The following is a 22,939-nucleotide window of genomic DNA, read 5'->3' as shown; positions in this document are numbered from 1 at the left end:
GTTCCAGCAGAGAGGCCATGGAAACTGAGTTACCCTCTCATAATCCTTCCAGTTTAGAGTTGAGGCATATTTGTGATGTGCTGGCATCCTAGAAATCAATTTGCCATGGAAAAAAGAGGAATTTTTCTGTTTAAAAAAAAAAAAAGCTTTTTGGTTTTTAGATTTTGTGGAAAAATAAAAACATTAACCAAATTTTACTGAAAGTACCAGTTTGCTTATTCAATGTATGCAACCTCCCACTCCTGGGGCTGATTTTTGAATGTGCTTTAAATTTACATAGCTAACCGTACGCCAGTAAATTGCTTCTGGTTACTCAATGGCATATAGGGGTTCATATTTTAATGTATCTCAAATTTTATGTCAGCCTCCAGACACAAGTAATGAAAGTTATGAAAAGATGCCGAAAACTTGAAAAATCACCCCTGAAGACTGAGTTTGGCAAGGACAAATTTCACATTGATGGTAATGTGCTGTTTTGTACTGTATGCAGCAAGTCTGTAAATTACATTTAAAATCAGACAATTGCAGAACACATGAAAAGCACTAAACATAAACTGAATGCAAAGAAATGAAAACAAGAGACTGAAACAGCAGGACCATAGACAACAGTAAACGATGCACTGTGACTGGATCATTCTGTTCATTTTATTTTGTAATAATGACTGGTGACACTGGTAGGCTTCAAACTTGCTTAAAAATTGTAAATATATCAATAAAACACTGTGTTCAACTGATACCTATATATATTGTGGCTAGAGAAACAGAAGTTCGGCATTTCATTTTAATCACGGAAACACGCTGATTCTTCTGTTTTTTTAACTGGAGAATTTGAGGCTTTTTAATAACAGAAAACTAGAATCCCTGGTGATACGGGGAACTACACTGCTGCTGCTCATGATGCACCTGTTATGTAAACAGAGGTCATACCATATCCAGGGCTGACAAGCCAGAAGCAACCCCTTCAGCAGCACTAAGTTTGGAGGGGGGTGGACGGGGAGGGGAAGAATAAATAATAGCAAGACAAAAAGCAAGGTTGTTTAAAATGAAAAACAACAGTGACAGCGAATTGCAGGCCCAAACTGACAAACACTTAAGTAAATATTAGGGCTGTCAAGTAATTAAAAATATTAAATTGCGATTAATCGCACAATTAAATCACACTGTTAAACAATAAGAACATCATTTATTTAAATATTTTCGATGTTTTCTACATTTTCAAATATATTGATTTCAATTACAACAGAATACGAAGCGTACAGTGCTCATGCTATAGTTATTTTCGATTACAAATATTTGCACTGTAAAAAGCAAAAACACCTCTACCTCAATATAACATGACCCGATATAACACGAATTCGGATACAATGCGGTAAAGCAGTGCTCTGGAGGGGCAGGGCTGCGCACTCCAGTGAATCAAAGCAAGTTGAATATAATGCAGTTTCACCTATAACGCGGTAAGATTTTTTGGCTCCCAAGGACAGTGTTATATCGAGGCAGAGGTGTAGTATTTTTCAATTCACCTAATACAAGTACTGTAGTGCAATCTCTTTACCATGATGTTGAACTTACAAATGTAAAATTATGTAACAAAAAAACACATTCCAAAACAAAATAATGTAAAAGTCTTTAGAACCTACAAGTCCACTCAGTCCTACTTCTTGTTCAGCCAATCACTCAAACAAGTTTGTTTACATTTGCAGGAGATAATGCCGCCTTCTTCTTGTTTACAATGTCACCTGAAAAGGAGAAAAGGTGTTTGCATGGCACTGTTGTAGCTGGCATTGCAAGATACTTACGTGCCAGATGCGCTAAAGATTTGTATGTTCCTTCATGCTTCAACCACCATTTCAGAGGATACGCATCCATGCTGATGAAGGGTTCTGCTTGATAACTATCCAAAGCAGTACGGACCGAAGCACGTTCATTTTCATCATCTGAGTCAGATGTCACCAACAGAAAGTTTATTTTCTTTTTTGGTGGTTTGGGTTCTGTAGCTTCTGCATCAGAGTGTTGCTCTTTTAAGACTTCCGCCCACCCCACACTTCAGTTGAAAAAGTGCTGACAATCTACTAGGATGCCCCAGATGATTGGATTGAGAAATCTGCCTCATGAGGCATTGTAAACCCTTCCCAAAGCACCTTGAGGTCAGTTGCACAGCGGGATAGCTACCACAGTGCACTGCTCTGTCGATGCAAGAGCTGTCACTGTGGATGCACTCTGCTGACACAAGAAGCCAGTGGCTTTAATTAAAGTAGCATAACTTTTGCCCGCAAAACCTTGTAGTGTAGACAAGGCCTGAGACCGGGGTGGGCAAACTATTAGGCCAGGGGGCCACATCTGGGAACAGAAATTGTGTATCAGGCCATGAATGCTCACAAAATTGGAGTTGGATGCGGGAGAGGGTGTGGGCTCTGAGGTGGGGCCAGAAATGAGGAGTTCAGGGTGCAGGAGGGGGATCAGGGCTGTGGCAGAGGGTTGGGGTGCATGGAGATGCTCAGGGGTGCAGGCTCTGGGCAGCACTTACCTCAAGCAGCTCTCGGAAGCAGGGGAATGTCCCTTCTCCAGCCCCCATGTGGAGGCTCGGCCAGGCAGTTCTGCATGCTGTCCCGTCCACAGGCACCGCCCCTGCAGCTCCCATTGGCTGCAGTTCCTGATCAATGGGAGCTGCAGGGCCAGCGCTTGCGGCAGCATGTGGAGCGGAGCTCCCTGGCTGCTGCTACGTATGGGAGCCAGAGAGGGACCATGCCACTGCTTCTGGGAGCCGTGGGGAGCGGCCCCTCATGCTGCTCCCCAGTTGGAGCACTGGAGCAGGGTAAGCCCCAGGCCCTGCTTCCCAGCAGGAGCTCGAGGGCCAGATTAAAACAGTTGGCGGGCCACATCCAGCCTGTGGGACATATTTTGCCCACCTCTGCCTTAGACCCAAAGAGCTCACCCGAGTCAGTTGACCTAGACTCTAAGACGCACTGCCACAGGATTTTGGATTTATTTATTTTCTTTTTGCAGTACAGGCATACTGTAAGAATTTATTTGTGTTGGTATTTAAAGGAGGGACTCAAACGAGCAGTGAATGGAGGAATGACAGACATCAGAAAGGTCCAACAACAGGGGCCCAGAATCCACTTCCGAACATCATACATCACATCTCAATCCCCTTCTCCTTCAAGCCATTCCTCAGAACATGTCTGGTCCATGAAGACCATAAATCCTAGGCCTCCTTTGAAGGAAACAGTATCTCATGTGAAATAAAAAAAATTCAAGAAACAAAAGAAGCCAATTAGCCAGAGAATAAATGAAGTCAGTTATAATTTCTTTCAAAACTTCACGTAAAGGATTGATTGGCAGGGCAACTCCCACCTTTTCATGTTCTCTGTATGTGTGTGTGTATATATCTCCTTACTATATGTTCCATTCTATGGATCTGATGAAGTGGGCTGTACTCCATGAAAGCTTACGCTCAAATAAATTTGTCAGTCTCTAAGGTGCCACAAGTACTCCTGTTCTTTTTATGGATACAGACTAACATAGCTGCTACTCTGAAACTTTTACCCACAGTTCATATGTTTTTGAAGTTGAAATTTAGAAATATGCTGAAGCGTTCATAACAGAAATCAGAAGAGAAAAGTTCATGTGACATCTTTAAAAAAGGAAATTTTTGTGGGTTAATGTATTCATAAGTGTAAGTGCTTACTTTAAAGTGCAAAATCTTCCAAAACGCATCCTGGTGATATTTTGGCATGCTACAAGAACAAATAACATTTGCACACTAACAACCTCACTCAATTTAGATGCAAGTTCACACCTGTTTTCAGATGTGTGCTTACTTTAACTGAATAAACCTGCGTGCCACAGTGAGTGAGGATGGTCATAAAGGCGGGCGGCTACTGCTGGCAGAGTTTAGCACCCAGCATGGCTCTCAGTGAGGAGTTGAAGATCTGTAAATGGGTGTTGCTTCAAAACAAGAGAAATTCTACCCAACCCAACAGCGAAAGATCAAGAGGCTCGGCGTTAGGAAGAACACACTCTCTCTTTACAGTGCAAGAGCCGTCCCGCCCGCCTTCCCACAGTCACGGAGCCCACTGCCACCTCCTATGCCTATCTCCCCCGACATCCCCGGCATCCGACCGGATCTCCACAACCCGCCACCACACTCCTGATCCCACCCCTTCCAACGAAGCAGCACCGCGAGCCCCTGCCCGCCACAGCCCCCTACTCACAGGCCGCGTCCTCCTGGCTCCACAACAGCGCAGCAGCCCCGCCGCCCATCACGCGGCCCGGACCGAGCAGGCCCCACCACCTACCCGGGGCCCGCCGCGGCTCCCACGGGAAAACGGCGGAAGCGAGTCGCGCTCGCGACCCGAAAGGGACCCCTGGCACAGGACAAGAGGAGCGGGCGTTCCCGCAGCCAATCAGCGAGCACAGCCAGCGCCTTGCATTCTGGGAAATAGTCATTTCAGTGGCGCGTGGCTCTAGCCAATCGCCGGCTCTCTCCTTGCTCTGCTGGGTGGCGATTCGCGAGAACGGGTCCGGCCGCCATGCTGGGTGTGGCCACCGACGTGCCTTTCTTTTCGCCATGTTGAAAGTGCCCCGCCTCCACCCCGCTGTGTTGTCAGGTGGGCGGTGCTAGTTTCCGGTTCCGGTGGGGTTGGTGGCTCTGCCTGCCGGGCAGGTGTCGGTGGTGTGGGGAGTTTCGAGATGGGGCATTAAAGCAACGGTTCCGCTCGTGGGCTGGACTCGAGCGTGGTGGCGGCGACGGTTGTTGGAAGCGCGGTCGAAGGGCGGCGGCTGCAGGTGGGAGGAGCTGGAAATCTCCGGGTGCGGCTCTCGGTGGGGTGGGAGCAGGGCGGAGTCCGGGTCTGGTGCGCTGGGCTAGAGAGCGCTCTGGGCTGCCCCACGCAGGGGCTGGCTCCCTTTGCCCATGAGTCTGGCCTGCGTGAGGCCGGGACCGGAGCAGGGGACGGGGCGGTGAGTTACAGGGAATGGATTTCAGAGTCCTGAGCTCCTGTCCAGTGATCGGGCCTGGAGGCTCTCCCCACTCTGCGGAGTTGTGACCGTGCTGCCCTCTTCTGGGGAGGCGCCATCTGTGCTGAAAGGCTTCACCAATTACTAGCAACAAAGGTAGTGGGGAATTGGCGATATCTCCAGTTCGAATCACTGTGAGGACTTAGCTGTGTGTGTTCACTCGTGCTTATTATCTCCTGATAAATTTGTTTTTCATAATGCATTCAGTGAGTGCTGTTTAGCATGTGTAAGAGAGAAGTGCTGAGCTCCAAGAAATGTTGGGTGGCAGATATGTACCTAGATAAAGAAGAAAATGTAAGTGTTTAAGCATTAGAAATAAGAATGGTCCACACCATAAGAACGGGCATATTGGGTCAGACCAATGGTCCATCTAGCCCAGCATCCTATCTTCCAACAGTGGCCAATGCCAGGTGCTTCAGAGGGAATGAACAGAACAGGTAATCGTGAAGTGATCCATGCCCTGTTGTCCACTCCAAGCTTCTGGTAAACAGAGACTAGGGACATTTCTTGCATGTTACTGTATCGCTAACAATCCTGGCTAACAACTATTGATGGACCTATCCTACATGAATTTATAGGGTTTTTTTTTTAAACACTGTTATAGTTTTGGCCTTCACGAGATCCCTTGGCAGGAAAGTTCCACAGGTTAACCATGCGTTGTCTGAAGAAGTACTTTCTTTTGTTTGTTTAAAACCTACTGCCTATTAATTTCATTGGGTGTTCCTTAGTTATTGTGTAATGTAGAGGAGTAAATACATGTCATTGTTTCCTTTGTCCACACCAGTCAAGATTTTATAGACCTCTTTCATATCCCCCCAGTCATCTCTTCCAAACAGAAAAGTCCTAGTCTTTTCAATCTCACCTCATATGGAAGCTGTTCCATCCCTCTAATCATTTTGTTGCCCTTCTCTGTACCTTTTCTAGTTCTAAAATATATATTTTGAGATGGGGCAACCAGAACTGCATGTGGTATTTAAGATGTGGGCGTGCCATGGATTTATATAGAGACATTATGGTATTTTCTGACCTATTTATCCCTTTATTAATGGTTCTTAACCATTGGCACATCACACTGAAGAATGTTAACTGCTCTCTTCAAGATGCTTTTAGAAAAGCAATTTGTTTCTGTATCCTTATAGAGGCCCTCCGTCTCTGCAGAAAGAGTTTGGGAAAGACTCTAGATTAGGTGATAGCTGAAAGAAAGGTTATTAGGGACATTGAACCCTTATGCTACTTACTCGCTTATATTGTTTGTTTATCAAACCTTTGTGCAGATCTAGAACATATGATAAATGGCATGAATCTTGTTCCATGTTGGTTTTTAAACATCTAATTTGATAGTCTTTCTTTCTGGCCTTTATAAGGGAGAGATCCTGTTATCGGCTTTCTGTGTGAACTCACAGTACCTAAGAAATAAAATTTCTGTTTTTAGTGGTTTAGAACGTAAAACTGGTAGGTCCTGCCTCACTGTCAGCAAACTTTCAAGGCAGCAACCCCTAGTAAGCTTAATAGATATTAAACAACTCTTCCCTAGTTCCTATCCAAATGTCTTGGGGTGCTTTTATAAACTTTTAGTTATTTGAGCCTTGTAGCATTGTCTGAGAGGTAGATAAAGAATACTGGATCACTTCACCCATCTGCTGTAGCCTCATCTGGGATGAAACACAATTACTGTTTAATGGCACACAACAACAATATAGCCAAATGAATACTCTATTAAGTAGAATTTGCAAGGGAAACTTAGAAAGGTATATTGTATTTACAAGGGGCTGGGAAAGTCTAGTACCCCAGGGTTTAACACCCCTTCTGTCATGAAAAGTGACATTGGCTATGTCAGGAATCTGAGTAAGCATATTTCCCAATTTTGCGGATTACACACAATATCATGCCTTCAGCAATATAATGCCCACTGATAATCCTATTGGGATATTAGCTCAGTATTCAGCTGGAAGAAAGGTTACATCTATTCTGCTCCTCACAAAGCTTCAGTGGTTGGAGCAGCTGCTCAGGAAGGCTCTTCAGGGGACAAAGAAGCAGGCTGTTCCCAGTGCTGATGAGGGGGCTGTTTGGCTCATCGGGGGCTGGCAAGTGGATTCTGAGAGGCCCAGTGGTGGTGATCTGGAAATTCATCCCTTTGAGTACCTCACCCTTTTGTAAGCCTAGGCACAGTTGTCAAAGGTGCTTTTCAATGCATTTGGGAGAGCAACCAACTGTACAGTAATGCCTCAAGTATCAGAGGGGTAGCCGTGTTAGTCTGGATCTGTAAAAAGCAACAGAGTCCAATGGCACCTTATAGACTAACAGACGTATTGGAGCATAAGCTTTCGTGGGTGAATACCCACTTTGTCATGCGTCTGACAAAGTGGGTATTCACCCATGAAAGCTTATGCTCCAATATGTCTGTTAGTCTATAAGGTGCCACAGGACTTTTTGTCGCTTTGTACAGTAATGTGTTAAATCTGTGTATAATAGATGGTCTTCCAGCCACTCATGGGAGGGCTCTTATACTCCGGTCATGGGGTTTCCCCAGAGGCAAAAAGCTGGCTTTGCTTGGACAAGTATAAAGCTGAACATACAACAAGAAGAGACAGCTGGAAGAACAAGCACTGGTAATGTCATCTCATCTTTGCAGTGTGTTCAGGAAGTTGATAAGAGAAGCCAGGAAGGGTGCAGAATGGTATCTTTGTTTTTTGTTCTTCCCTCCCCCCCAGTTGCTTTGTTCATTTGGATATGAGACAGATGGGGGGGGGGGGGGGGGGGAGGGCGGGTTTCTGGTGCTGACACTTCATAGTATCCTGCAGCAGGAATCTGCTGTGCCTATAACATGAATAGGCTTATTCTCCTTTCAGCTAATAGATTCATAGACTCTAGGACTGGAAGGGACCTCGAGAGGTCATCGAGTCCAGTCCCCTGCCCTCATGGCAGGACCAAATACTGTCTAGACCATCCCTGATAGACATTTATCTAACCTACTCTTAAATATCTCCAGAGATGGAGATTCCACAACTTCCTTAATGAAGGGGTTTAAAAAAAACACATTTCTTCCATGCTTTCTTTCATATAAAAGACTTAGTAGGCCTAAGCCAGCTGTTTTTTGTCTTCTAAATCACCTAATTTCAAATTTATGATAGTACTACTCATCACTTTTTATCTTCAAATCAAAACATCAGTATATTAAATCCCTGCATTCCTTTGGAGATGGACATCATCTCTCTCTTACAGTTGTGAAAACTAAGGCACAGAATAGTTATGATGTTACTGAGGCCACACAAAGTCACTATCAGAGTTGAGATTACAACTCAGGAGTCCCACTTTGTTGCTGAAACAATTAGATCATGTTTGTCTCTTACTTCCTGCCTCTGTTTGTTTGGAAATATCTCATACCTGTAGATGCTCCTGTCAGCTGCCAACAGTTCAGTGTTACCATGTTTTTAGTCAAGTGTGGTTGTGCATACTCGTGTTCTTCACTGGTGCTTGCACAGAATTTCACAATAAATCAATGAGCTAGTGAATGAGTTTCTTTTGAGGGAATTTTTTTTTAAGTCTTATTCACTTCTACTGGTAAACACACCAGATTAAACAAAGGATAAATTAGTTTAGTTATTTGTATAGTCATCTGACAAGGTTTAATGCAATAATTCAACACAAACTTTTTATTCTGCAACACATGATATCCTTAAACCTATACTCTGGAAAAACTACTCTTTTCTTTCCCTTGATTAAGGGACAGGGCCACATATACCTATTTACTATTGTTACCATAGTTCAGCAGTTTTGTGCTCCTTAGAATTTTTTTCTGTCTGGACATAAAATTAAAGTCAACTGAATTATCAGCAGTAAGAATTTCTTGCCTTATATTGTCATAAGTAATATCTGCCATTAGTCTAATGGAAAGATCACATAGAAAATTTTGACTGGATTTATAGACCTTAAGGCCAGAAGGGTCTGTTATGATCTGTTCTGACCTTCGGAAGAACATAGGTAGTAGAACTTCACCCAATGATTCTTGAGTCAAATCATGATATCTGTTTTAACTAAGCGTTATTTTTTAGGTATACACTTACTTTTAATGTAAAGACATCAAGTGATGGAGAACTAAATGCCTAAGTAATCTTGTTCTGCTTGTTAATTATCCTCATTGTCTTAAAGTTCTGATTTATTTCTAGTGTGAATTTGTCTAGCTTTAACTTCCAACCTTGGATCTTGTTATGCCTTTGTATACTAAATTCAAAGAGCTCTCTTTTGGAAAATCTTCTTCCCTTGCAGGTATTTACAAACCATGATCAAGTCTTATCTTTATCTTCTCTTGAATAAACTAAATAAACTACGCTTCTTTAATCTTCTGCTGTAAGGCACGTTTTCAAGACCTTGAATATTCTTTTGGATCTCTGCTGAACCCTTTCCAGTTTCACATCTTGAAAGCTGGATGTGGTATTGTCTGTGTTTAGGGCAACAGAGACACCATCGCTGGAATACTATGTCTCTACTTTTACTTGTGATTCCCCTACTTGATGTCCCAGTATTTCTGGTGCACAGGAGCTTTTCACGAATAATAATAGCTCTTTGGTAACTTTTCTGAAATAATTGGGTGATCACTTGCATATAGAAGTGGGTATTTGTAACAGCCATGACTGGGCATCCAGTTGCACAGTGCAGTCTAAAAAGACGTCAGGACTTCAGACTGACTTGCTAATCTCAGTACAGATGTTCTTTATAATTGGGGATGTTACAGAAGAAGCAAATTCTGTGAAGCGTTTTGCACTTCATAACAGCATTCTCTGTCTTGTTGGGGTAAAGCTTTAGCCAACTGCTCTGTGTCCAAGTGCTGCTTTTGGCAAAACTTTGCTGTAGCTGTGTGGTGGTCATGTTTGTTAGATGATGCCCAGCTCTACATTCATGTGATGCTGGCACTTCAGCCTGAGTTGTTTCGTCAGGCCTCCCAGCGGCTTCTTAGAGATGTTGAATAATATGAGGGGCAGGACTGACCATTGTGGTACTCTGCAGATGAGGGTTTGGCAGTGGAGGAATGGTTACCCTCTGGGTCTGCTCTGAGAGGAAGGATATGAACTATTTCAGTGTGCTTTTATTCACGCTACCAGCTTCTTGTGGGGGGACAGACGTATTCAGTGATCAAAGGTATCGACTATTGCACTACATCAGACTTTTTTATATAGTCCAGTATTTTTCAACTTCTCTGGCTGGTGACTTTTTTTTTTTCCCCAGACACACACACTTGTGGACCCCCCTATTGTAAAAGTAAAAAAAAAAAAAAAATCAGTAACAATAAGCCTATATAATACAACTATTACTGCATGTGACCTCACAAACACAGAAGATTTTGGTTCGTTGCCCTGAAATTATTCTGGAAATCTTGTTTTTATTGCTTGAACTGTAATAAAAATTTCAATGCCTCACTGTGATCATCCCAGTCCCCTTTCTGGAGTAGGGGTGGAGGGTCATAACACACCAGCCAAGAAACAGTTTTAGTCTAACTGCTTTCCATATTATATGGAATGTACCACCCCACCCCACCCTACCCTTTTTTTTCCTTTGTGGAAGGCATGAGGGTGCAACATACAAAAGAGGGGAAATCCTAGTAACTTAGTGAATGAGATGCTTTAATAAATGTCCTATTTAGGAGGAAAAAGGAAGTGCTAGACTGGGGACAATTACTGGAAAAAGGCATTGCCTGTATACTTAAAATGAATTGTGTTGTAATTTTTTTTAACCTAGATAATGAACCCAGTTATGAGAACTTACAAGGTTGAGACATAAAAGATCTGAAAACTTCCACCATGATTTGTTAATACTGATGGGCTATTTTCTTTGTATTGTTCAGCCTTGATGTTGAGAAATTTTATTTCCTCATTATTTCAGAAATCTTTAAATTGAATTAATTTAAATCTGGCTACATGAGGGGAAATTTAGAATGAAAAAAGGGGGGGGAAATCAACTTTAACTGGATGTGATGCTTATTAAATGCACATCCCTCTTAAACTGTAAATTGTGCAAATTAATGACTTCTATTAAACTTTGTTTTGTGTGGCTAATGCATTTAAAACTATTTGACCTTCGAACACATTAGGTTGTTAACACGAGAGAACAGATGATGCTAAAAGGACTCTACCTGCAGTCAAAAAAATGAGACTGATTGGACGGTACTAAGCAAATATCTCCAGCAATCCTGTTGGATTAAAGAATAAGATTAGAGCTAGTACAGTGTTTGGTGTCTATTAAAGTCACAATGATTTCTGTGAGTGCCAGTAAAGTAGAAGAAATTGGAGAGAACTTTTGTGATGGGATCTCTTCCCAATCATCGGGGTACTAGTGTTCTTAGCACCTGAATCTCGTTCAATATGATACTAAAGATAGAAAACAGCAAGAGTGCTTCCCAGAGCTGAGATGAGTCCTGCTGATAACTACAGAAGTACACAAACAAGGAAATTGTCTCATGCTTTTAGAATATACAGGATATGTGTACACTGCAATAAAACATCCGTAGCTGGCCCATGTCAGCTGATTGGGGTTCAGGCTGCTGCAGGGCTATAAAATTGCAGTGTAGATGTCTGGGCGTGGGCTGGAGCCTGGCTCTGGAACCCTCGCAGGGTGTCTTAATGCAATGTAGAGAGATCCACAGGGCCCAAAATAAGTATCTGCCAAACATGGAGTGGAGGAAGAACAAAATTGACAAAGAGAAATTATCTTAGATTTCCTAACAGTAGAGGAATTAGAACTACTTTATTTTATATATATTTTAAATCTCCATAGCATTGGTTGTGGCCACAGGTGCCTGAGGGGAAGCAGCAGAGGGGAGAGAGCTGGTACAGAGAGCCATTGGGAAAAGCAAAAAGTCAATAATGGGGACTAGCGAGAGCTGGGGAACCCTTGCTGAGTTAGAGGAGAGCTTGTGTAGAGGCCCCCAGGAAGGAGAAAGAACCAGCTTAGTTAAGAGAAGCTGATTTCAAAACAAGAGGGTTGATGCTCAAGAGTAGATCCTAGAAGCAGGGGTAGGACTTGCAGGCAGGGACACCTTGGTGAATGGAATACTATGGGAAGTCGCCTTGCTGCAGAAAGCTGAGCCCAGAACAAGGGGCAAGTCTGGAGGGATGTTCCCTGAGCAGGGGGAGCACTCAGGTCTGGAGGTCTGTCTTGAGTGGAGTACTGTGGGGAGTTCTGTGGCAGGAAACCTGACTGGGGGCAATGAGAGAAGACTTGCAGGAGAGGAGTGGGTCTTAGGGCTCTCAGGCAGCCTGGAGAGTGGGGCCCTGGAAAGGAGTTAAAGGAACTTTGAGAGGTGGATGACCTGGGAATGGTGACCTTTTGAAAGGGTTTGAAGAGCCACTGTGTTGTAATGTTGTCTGTCTTTGGGGATTTGAGAGGGGCTGTTTTTACTATGAGCGATATGTGAACTGTGACACTTCATACAAGTATGAGGTTTGAATTTGCACTGAGATATAATATTCCTTTTTGCAGGTGGATTTCGTGGAGAAACTGAGACAGGCATGACTGTTGTGCTGTGGTCTGCTGCAGGAGGGTGCCCCAGGTGGGGCTCATCAGATCAGTGTTGCATGAAGTCTATTTTAAAAGCAAAATATTACCTTAACACCAAAGTAGCCATGTGATTTGCAGAAAGCAAAAATTAAGGTGCAGTGTTTTCCTCATGCTGCCCTGCCAATGTTCTTCAAATGTAACCAGTGAGATGAGTCTTCATGTTCATTTAGTCTTTTTCTTACAGTGCCAGTTATACTTTTTATTTTCCCCAGGAATATGACAATCATCAGCACAGCCCACTGAACAGACATTAGACGCTAACTACTTTTGATTACTAATAACTTCGAAGTATGAAGTGAGAAAACTAGAGATGAAAGGATTCCATAGCCAAATATTGGGTGTGGAGTTTCTTACTGCTGAATTAGTCTGTAAGATTCTTCCAGTTCTGTTCACAAATTGGAAATCAATTTTTCTTTCTCTTCTCACCAAAAGTACAGTTGTTGTACAAGACAAACATACGCAATGTTGGAATCCGTAAGATGTAGTAAGATGCTGGCTTCATCGTCATTCTCTATACCTCAACAGTAACTAGCCTCCTTGGCTGATAGATAACTTCATTTTCTTTTCCCTCACCCATTTTATTGGTTAAACGCAAGAGAAAAGGGGGAACTCTGCCAGGAAAAGCCTTTTTTATCTGTTTTTGAGGAACAAGCATCAAGGCATAGCTTGTTCTCTGATACTGGTGAGGAAGGAAGAATTTGTGAAGCCAGGTTATTAGCTGAGCAATAGCAGAACAGGAGGGAGGGCAGACAGGTTATGGTGGAGGGGGACATTCCTGGGAGGGAGGGGATATTTTGAGAGGCATGTCTGGGGAGAGAAGGGACTTGGCTAGAGGATGAAGGGGACTCATAAGTTGATTGAACTGTCACCCCATCTGAATCTCTGAACTATGGAAATCCAAAACTGTTGCATGTCAAGCCAACATGAAAGTACAGACTTAGCACCAATTCAGAGTGGGTAGTGTACACATAGGTGGTGATAGAATAATTGTTGACTATAACACCAGTTGTCCTCTCTGAAACAGACAAATGTTTAATCACCGGTTTCATTACATCCTTGAAAGCTGAGGAGAATGATGTCCTTGTTTCAACTACTGCTTTTGTACATAACGCACAAACCCTTTCACAGAAATGTTTCATCCTGTTACTTCTATATTGGCTAAGTTTTGTAAAACTACTGTAGAAAGATTCTTAGTTGCCTTAATGTCCACTCCAGACATGATTGAAATGAATAATTGCAGTTCATAAAACAGCCATTTTATTATTAGGTTTTCTATAGTCTGGCACTGAATACAAATTCACAAGTGTATATACTGAGGTAGAATATTCCCAAAATGTTGACATTCCTATTCTGACATATAGCACAGGTTTTTTAGGTTTTCTAACGTGCCCAACAAAACTGGCAGAGAAATGAACCTTGGAAGTGTTAGGAATTCTTACATGCCATGACCATACTGGGCGGTGCAACTTGAGTATACTGTAATTGAGGCAAGGGATAGGTGTTCTGGGTGGCTGTTTTTTGTTCTTTTTGGAAAGAGGAGGCATTCTAAGATGTGCTTACTATATACTGTTACTGAACAGGTCCAATTTAAATCTTGTTTGAACACACCTACCCTTAGCAACATTTTTCTTAAGTATAGAAATCTGTAACACTGAGGTTGTTTTTAGTTACATAATCTATAATAATTCAGGAGGACTATGCAAACTCCCTGTTGCAGACCACAGCCTGAAATCCACTACAAAATACTGGTAGGTGATCAGAACTGCTTATGTTAGAGGCTGGAGTGATCATTGTTAGATTTATCCTTGGTGTAAATTTAACTGACAAAACTTACAGTTGACACACAAATTGAAGTGGTTGGAAATATACTGGAGGATAGGACCAAATGGCAGTGACCTGGATAAATTTAGAGTAGTGGAAGTTGCAGGCAATGAGGGAAGATGTAATTAATGTAAAGATCTATACATTGGAGACTAAAGTACCATATTTATTGCAGTCAAGGAAATTGTCTCATCTTTCTTGCCTTAACTGGTTTAAGATTACTTTGCTGTCCAGCAAACACTATTTGCTTCAGGGAACGCTTGGGACAAGAGCTTGAAGGGGAGGTTTCTACAAGATAACCTCTGCTAAAGGTCCACTGAGCTGTGACCTCAATTCTACCATGTACTGGTCTTCGGGAATGCTGTACCCAAGACAGGCTCTTTCAAAATTTTCCAAGAAGGCCTCGGTGTCATCACCTGCCTTGTAGGTGGGAAATTTTCTGTGCTGTGGAGCAATATTTGGTGCCGGGTTGTTAGGGTTGGCTGGCACAGGCAGCCCAGCTTTTGCCAACTCCAGTTCATGTTTTCTCTGTTTTTCCTTCTCTTCATTCTCTTTTTGTTGTTTTTCCATTTCTCGGTGGTGGGCCGACTCTTCTTCTGCTTGTTTCCTTCGGTAGGCCACCTCTTCTTCTTCTTGCTTCCTTCTGTGGGCCAACTCTTCTTCTGCTTGTTTCCTTCGGTAGGCCACCTCTTCTTCTTCTAGTTTTCTTTTGTGTGCTGCCTCTTTGATCTGTTCTTCTCTTTCTTTCATCTCCATCTCTTTTTGTTTTATTTCCAGTTGTCGCCTGTGTTCAGCTTCTTTGATTTGTTCTTCGGCGTCAATTTTTGCCTTAGAAGTCATGGTTCCTGTTTTCTTGTGTTGGGGTGCCCTCCGGTGTTTATCTTCTGAACTGCAGGTTCTCTGTTGCCTCCTGAAGTCTGCCTAGCAACAGTGCCTTTAGTTAATTTTCCTTTTCTCTCTCTAGCTAATGTTCAATGAAGGGAAACCAGAAAAACCACTTTATTTGCATATAAGTGCCGGTACTTGCCCCCTAATGGGAGGGCTATTGCATGACAAAAGACCCTTAACATGCAAGCCACAAACTGCGAGAGAGAGCAGAAAAAAAAATTCTCTCTGGTTCCCTTTTAAAACCAACTGCTTCTCTCTGCTAAAAAGCCCTTAGCAGAGAAAAGAAAAATATAATATTCCTACTGGCTTCTGGATTCTAGTCCCACCAGCTGCACACCATGTAATAACCTTAGTCCCAGATTTGGACCTTAGCGTCCAAAATATGGGGGTTAGCATGAAAACCTCCAAGCTTAGTTACCAGCTTGGACCTGGTACCTGCTGCCACCACCCAAAAAATTAGTGTTTTGGGGCACTCTGGTCCCCCTGAAAAACCTTTCCTGGGGACCCCAAGACCCAAATCCCTTGAGTCTCACAACAAAGGGAAATAATCCTTTTTCCCTTCCCCCCTCCAGGTGCTCCTGGAGAGATACACAGACACAAGTTCTGTGAATCCAAACAGAGTGAATCTCCCTCTCTGTTCCCAATCCTGGAAACAAAAAGTACTTTCCTATTCCCCCAGAGGGAATGCAAAGTCAGGCTAGCAATCCAACACACAAATCTCCCCTTGATTTCTTCCTCCCACCAATTCCCTGGTGAGTACAGACTCAATTTCCCTGAAGTAAAGAAAAACTCCAACAGGTCTTAAAAGAAAGCTTTATATAGAAAGAGAGAAAAATAAGTACAAATGTTCTCTCTGTATTAAGATGGTACAACACAGGGTCAATTGCTTAAAAGAATATTGAATAAACAGCCTTATTCCAAAAGAATACAAATCAAAGCACTCCAGCACTTATATTCATGCAAATACCAAAGAAAAGAAACCATATAACTTACTATCTGATCTCTTTGTCCTTACACTTGGAAACAGAAGACTAGAAAAAAGAAACTACTTCTCCAAAGCTCAGAGAAAGCAGGCAGGCAGAAAACAAAGACAAAGACACTCAATTCCCTCCACCCAAAGTTGAAAAAATCCGGTTTCCTGATTGGTCCTCTGGTCAGGTGCTTCAGGTGAAAGAGACATTAACCCTTAGCTATCTGTTTATGACAGTTAGAAAGTGAGAATTGTTGCTGAAATGGTTGAACAGTGTTTTCTGTTTAGTTACATGTTTAGAACTTCTTGTTTTTTGGATCTCATGACACTAGAATTCAGTCTTTGTACTCCTTTTTTTTTTTTTTTTTTTTTTGGTAGGTCATTAAATTTACCATAGCTGCTGGTAGTATTACTTTCCATTCATGATCTGTTTGCTCTGTGGAGAGTTGGATTTTGTTTTTAGGGAGTTATTTGTCAAATATTGACCTTCTTCTAATTTAAACTGCTATATTCAAGTATCTGTGGCTAATATTTTCCAGTGAGGACGGCTGAAATCTCCTTATGGAGGAATAAATAGGGGTTTTTGTTAGAAATGCTTTTCTTTGCATAAAAAATGGACAGAGAAGGGCTACTAGGATGATCCAAGGAATAAGAGGAGACTCAAAGAGCTTGGCTTCTTTAGTTTAACTGAAAGAAGGCTGTAGGGAAATATGATTGCTCTCTATAAATACATCAGAGGGATAAATACCAGAGAGGGAGAGGAGTTATTTAAGCACCAGTGTGGACACAAGAACGGTGCATATAAACTGACCATCAACAAGTTTAGGCTTGAATTAGACATCAAAGGAGTGAAGTTCCAAAACAGCTTTCCAAGGGGAGCGATGAGGGCACAAAACCTAGCTGGCTTCAAGACTGAGCTTGATAAATTTATGATAAGACTGTCTATAATGGCATGTAGCTGATCTGTGACTGCTAGTAGCAAATATCTCCAGTGGCTGGTGATGGGACACTGAATGGGAAGGGCTCTGAGTTACTGTAGAGACTTATTTCCCAGATGTTTGGCTGGTGAATCTTGCCCATATGCTCAGGGTCTAACTGATCACCATATTTGGGGTTGGGAAGGAATTTTCCCCCAATGAGATTAGCAGAGACCCTGGGAGGCGCTTTTTTTTTTTTTTTCCCCCCTCCTGTCTTCCTCAACAGCATGGGGCAGGAGTCACTTGAAGGTGTAAACTAATGTAAATGGTGGATTATTTGTAACTTGAAGTCCTTAAGTCAAGATTAGAGAACTTTAGTAACTCAGCCAGAGGTTAGGGGTCTATTACAGGAGTGGGTGGATGCAGTTCTGTGGCCTGCAATGTGCAGGAGGTCAAATTAGAAAAACATGATCGTCCCTTCTGACTTTAGAGTCTGAGTCTATGCCAGAGTTTGGAGTTCAATCCATAATCCCTTATGTTGAAACTGCATCATACAGTTGGGTATGTTTCTTAGTAGTCTTGGCTGTAAGATACAGGAATTTATTCAGAAATTAAAAGTGTTCTTTCAAGTAGTCTTGGTGTCAGATCTAGGTTTTATTCCTCTTTTTTAAAAAAAATGGATTTGCATACCTTACTGCATGCATTTTGGCAACTCAGTTAATTTAATTGACGTTTTAATATGCCCATTCAGTTTTGCAAACAGTGCTGTGCTAAAGTGTAACAGACTACTCTAGTTTAACTCGCCAAACTAAATGAAACATATGTTACTCTAGATCAGGGGTCAGGAGCCTTTAAGATGTGATGTGCTGAGTATTGGTTTATTCACTTTAATTTAAGGTTTTGTGTGCCAGTAATGCATTTTAATGTTTTTAGAAGATCTTTCTATAGTTATAAGTCTATAATACATACAACAATAGTTTAGTTACATAAAGTAAATAAGGTTTTTAAAAATCTCTAACAAGCATCATTTAAAATTAAATTAAAATGCAGAACCCCTTGGACCAGTGGCCAGGACCTAGGCAGTGTGAGTGCCACTGAAAATCAGCTTGCGTGCCGCCTTCGGCACACGTGCCATAGGTTGCCTTCCCCTGCTCTAGATACTGAATTACTTCTGTTTACTGGATCAAGATCTAGAAGTGCCAGTGTAGAGTCTCTTGAAGTCAATGATGCTCTGTATTGGTGTGGGGGACCATGCTGCTATTTCTGTGTATGGGATCAGGGACAGTGCCTCTAATTTCCCTTATAGTGTTTCAAGACACAGATGCCTAGGGACTGCCATCTAGATTTGGGATTCAAAATCTTCTGCAACATCTGCTTTATTCTGTTCTCCAACTTCTTATTGAACTAGGAAATAGATGTGGGGAAAAAGCACATCCACCTTCCTCATGAGGATCCAGAAGTTCTAAAAAATCGGCATGCTTAGAATCTAGGGGCATATTGGTGCTGAATCCAGCCTATAGAAAAAGAGAGATTCCAGTTCTAATAACCTGAAATCATAAATCTCTTTCCAGAGTGTGGATGCCTATCTAAAATTCATAAACTTGTCTTTACTCAAAGCAATATACTTTTGTTCCAAATGTAAAATGTTAAATTTTATTTTTGAAAAATGTGTGAAAGCCAAACTTTTTTTCCTTCATCACTGCTTAGATGTCCACTTTTTTTTAAAGCAAACTGTAGCTGATAAAAAGCTCAGGCCAGATACAGCATCTAGCTTTCAATGAGGCCTTGCTTTTACCAAGGGTTGTGTGAGGCCTAGAAGCTGTGACTTACCTAAGTTCTGTTTTTAGCTGACTTATAAGATCTTCTTGGCTCCTTGTTCTTTGGCTAACAGCTATGTGACCTCTGAACAGCTCCGTGGAAATATGGTGCTATATATTAACTCCTGTCATTTTGCAGGTGAAATTCACCTAGTTCACAAGTATGAAACTGGTTCTACAGTAGGACCTCCAAAGATACAAACAGAGTTATAGACTGACTGATCAACCGGACACCATGTGGAACCGGAAGTAAGCAATCAGGTGGCAGTGGAGACAAAAAACCAAAGACAAATACTGTACTATGCCTGTATTGCATCTTAAAAGTAGGCACATTGGGGCTGCCTGTCTTCCCCCACCCACCCACCTACTTGCTATGTGGGAGGCAGCCACTTAGGCCTGATCTACACTACGCGTTTAAACAGATTTTAGCAGCGTTAAACCCATTTAACGCTGCACTCGTCCACACAACAAGGCCCTTTATATCGATATATAAAGGGCTTTTTAAACCGGTTTCTGTACTCCTCCCTGACGAGAGAAGTAGTGCTGAAATCGGTATTACCATATCGGATTAGGGTTAGTGTGGCCGCAAATCGACGGTATTGGCCTCCGGGCGGTATCCCACAGTGCACCATTTTGACTGTTTTGGACAGCAATCCGAACTCGGATGCACTGGCTAGGTACACCAGAAAAGCCCCTCAAACTTTTGAATTTCATTTCCTGTTTGCCCAGCGTGGAGCTCTGATCAGCACGGGTGGCCATGCAGTCCCAAATCCAAAAAGAGCTCCAGCGTGGGCCGTACGGGAGATACTGGATGTGATCGCTATATGAGGAGACAAATCTGTTCTATCACAGCTCCGTTACAGAAGACGAAATGAGAAAGCATTTGAAAAAATCTCCAGGCTATGGTAGACAGAGGCCACAGCACAGTGCTGTGTGACAAGCGTAATGGAAAGCCAAAGAATCAAATGGACGCTCATGGAGGGAGGGAGGAGGTACTGAGGACTCCAGCTGTCCCTGCAGTCTCTGAAAAGTATTTGCATTCTTGGCTGAGCTTCCAATGCCTGTAGGGTCAAACACATTGTCCAGGGTGTTTCAGGGTATATCTCGTCAATTTACCCCCCTCTCGCCCTCCATGAAAGAAAAGGGAAAAAAATCGTTTAACTTTTTTATGTCACCCTATGTCTACTGCATAGTGCTGGTAGACGCGGTGCTGCGGCAATGAATAGCAGCATCCTCTCCCTTCCCCACCCCAGGGGCAGACGATACCATACGAAAGGACTGATAGCTGTCCTCATCATCCTGTGATTGCTCCTGGCTGGCCTCAGATGAGGTCGGCCGGGGACGCCTGGGTAAAAATAGGAATGATTCCCTGTAGATGGTACAGAATGGCTGGTAACCATCCTCATCATAGCAACTGGGGGCTGAGCTCCATCAACCCTCCCCCCCCCCTTTCATGTCTAAAGAAAAGATTCTGTCCTGCCTGGACTATCATAGCAGCTGGAGGCTGCCTCCCCCTCATTTTATCTCACTAAAAACTCAGTGTTTCTTATTCCTGCATTCTTTCTTTATTACTTCATCACACAAATGGGGGGACACTGCCACGGTAGCCCAGGAAAGTTGGGGGAGAGGGAAGCAACGGGTGGGGTTGTTGCAGGGGCACCTCCTAGAATGGCATGCAGCTAATAATTTCTGCGGGATCTGACACGGAGCGGCTGTGCTCTCTCTAATTCTCTGATATACTGGTTCTCTAGTACACTTGCCCCATATTCTAGGCAGGACTGACTCTATTTTTAGATATACCATACAGGAGGGATTGACTTGGGGAGTCATTCCCATTTTTGTCTTTGCGCCCCCGGCCGACCTCAGCGAAGGCCATCCAGGAGCACCCATGACAGCAGCAGACGGTACAGAACGACTGATAACCATCTCTGCTACCTTGCAAAGGCAAATGAATGCTGCTGTGTAGTGCTGCAGTACCGCCTCTGTCAGCGGCATACAGTACACATACGGTGACAGTGACAAAAGGCAAAACAGGCTCCATGGTTGCCATGCTGTGGCATCTGCCAGGGCAATCCAGGGAAAAAGGGTGCGAAATGATTGTCTGCCGTTGCTTTCACGAAGGAAGGAATGAGTGATGACATTTACCCAGAATCACTCGCGACACTGTTTTTGCACCATCGTGCATTGGGATCTCAACCCAGAATTCCAAGGGGCGAGGGAGATTGCGGGGACTATGGGATAGCTACGGGATAGCTACTTAGAGTACAACGCTCCAGAAATCGATGCTAGCCTCGGTACATAGACGCACACCACCGAATTATTGTGCTTTGTGTGGCTGCATGCACTCGACTTTATACAATCTGTTTTACAAAATCAGTTTATGTAAAATCGGAATAATCCTGTAGTGTAGACATACCCTTAGAGGTAGGAGGTGAAGTTGCTGAGTTTCACAGGCACAGCTGTGAGCCCTCTAGCAGGCAGAGTAGGAGCAGTGCTGGGATCTGCAGCTTTCCTGTAAGCTACAAGCGCAGTTTCTTTCCTGCCCCCTCCAAAAAAATTTCCTGAGTTCCTACTGGAACCTGGCCTGGAGTGTTTGCTGCTGGAGCCCAAGCTCCTGGCTGAACGCTGCACTCTGGAGGAGCAGCTCCGTTTTAAACGGCCACAGCCTGCACCATGTACCCCAGGGGTTGGCAACCTTTCAGAAGCGCTGTGCCGAGTCTTAATTTATTCACTCTAATTTAAGGTTTCGCGTGCCAGTAATACATTTTAACGTTTTTAGAAGGTCTCTTTCTATAAGTCTATAATATATAACTAAACTATTTTATGTAAAGTAAATAAGGTTTAAGAAGCTTCATTTCAAATTAAATTAAAATGCAGAGGCCCCGGACCAGTGGCCAGGACCAGGGCAATGAGTGTACCACTGAAAATCAGCTCGTGTGCCGCCTTTGGCATGCATGCCATAGGTTGCCTACCCCTGATGTACCCACTGACACCGCAGTGCCCCAGAGTGTCTCACTCATCATCCTTGCAGCTGGGGCTATTATCAGCTGCCTGTGCACACGCCCATTCGCTGGGCAGCCACTTACAGGTACAAGGTGAAGACGCTGAAGTTCGTAGGCACAGCTGTGAGCACACACTCCAAGCAGTCCGCCCTGAGGAGCATCCCATAGCATCTTGTTCAGAGTTATGAATGTTTTAGCGTTACGAATAACCTCCATTCCTGAGGTGTCCATAACTCTGAGGTTCTACTGTATGCCAAAAACAACTATTGAATAAAACTTGTGATCAAATTTGGAACCTTCATACTGTAAATAGAACTTGTTTTTCCCTGGCATCCCCACACTTTGGCCAGGGGGAAGGTTGTGGCCATTCTGATTTGCAGGCCATGTGGTTGTGGTGTCTCCCATCACTTTGGCACTGACCCTTTACAAGGGAGCCCTTTTCTTTGCACGGTAGCAGTAAAGTTGGTACCAAGACCTGATGTTACTCCTTCAATGGATGCCATTGCTCATATTTAAAGCAGTGTCCTGTAGCTCCCTGCCCTCTAGCTACATCTAGGCTGCATCTCACTGGTGGCAGTGGGTATATGTAGCTATACACGGCAGTCAAAAGCAAGCTGTATGCACATCGTGGTGTGTAGCTACACACATCAGTGAAAGGCTTCAGCAGAGGGAGGCAGCAGGGAAAGTTCTAGCACAAGGGAGGGCAAACTACAGCAACAAAGGGATATCTGTGTAGTTTGTTTCTTCTTCCCTTTTTTTTTTTTAACTGATTATGTTGTGTGAGGGGAACTGTAAGATAAGCTGCTCAGAAAATAGATGAATATTGGGCATCAGCATTGCAAGATCAATTAACTGCTTGGCTAGCAAAGCAAATTAAATAAACTGGCATGAACTGTCTGTTTGCTTTCATTGTCATGTGTCCCTGAAGAGGTGAACTGTAAACTCTGAGCACCT

General features: G+C 43.2%; 2 protein-coding genes across 9 annotated transcripts in view; one reads left to right on the top strand and one right to left on the bottom strand.

Moving 5' to 3' along the window:
• Positions 1-4,397, bottom strand: part of ZNF106 (zinc finger protein 106) — a 78,574-nt gene extending 74,177 nt beyond the window's left edge. For 3 of the 7 annotated variants that reach the window (XM_050954928.1, XM_050954926.1, XM_050954929.1), the window contains exon 1: positions 4,215-4,393. The gene's annotated coding sequence lies outside the window, so the exon portion shown is untranslated. Of the gene's footprint in view, positions 1-1,637; positions 1,737-4,214 lie in introns of all 7 variants that reach the window. The other 4 variants (XM_050954927.1, XM_050954933.1, XM_050954930.1 and 1 more) reach the window with 4 other exon arrangements.
• A 211-nt stretch (positions 4,398-4,608) lies between these two features.
• The window catches only part of SNAP23 (synaptosome associated protein 23), a 42,823-nt gene continuing 24,492 nt past the window's right edge, over positions 4,609-22,939 (top strand). The window contains exon 1 of one of the 2 annotated variants that reach the window (XM_050954975.1): positions 4,609-4,788. The gene's annotated coding sequence lies outside the window, so the exon portion shown is untranslated. Of the gene's footprint in view, positions 4,789-4,893; positions 5,116-22,939 lie in introns of those variants that run through there. The other variant, XM_050954976.1, reaches the window with a different exon arrangement.

The sequence above is a fragment of the Gopherus flavomarginatus genome, chromosome 5, assembly GCF_025201925.1.
Source record: "Gopherus flavomarginatus isolate rGopFla2 chromosome 5, rGopFla2.mat.asm, whole genome shotgun sequence".
Lineage (NCBI taxonomy): Eukaryota > Metazoa > Chordata > Testudines > Testudinidae > Gopherus > Gopherus flavomarginatus.
Note: the sequence above shows the minus strand (reverse complement) of the source record. Positions and strands in the feature narration are given on the sequence as shown.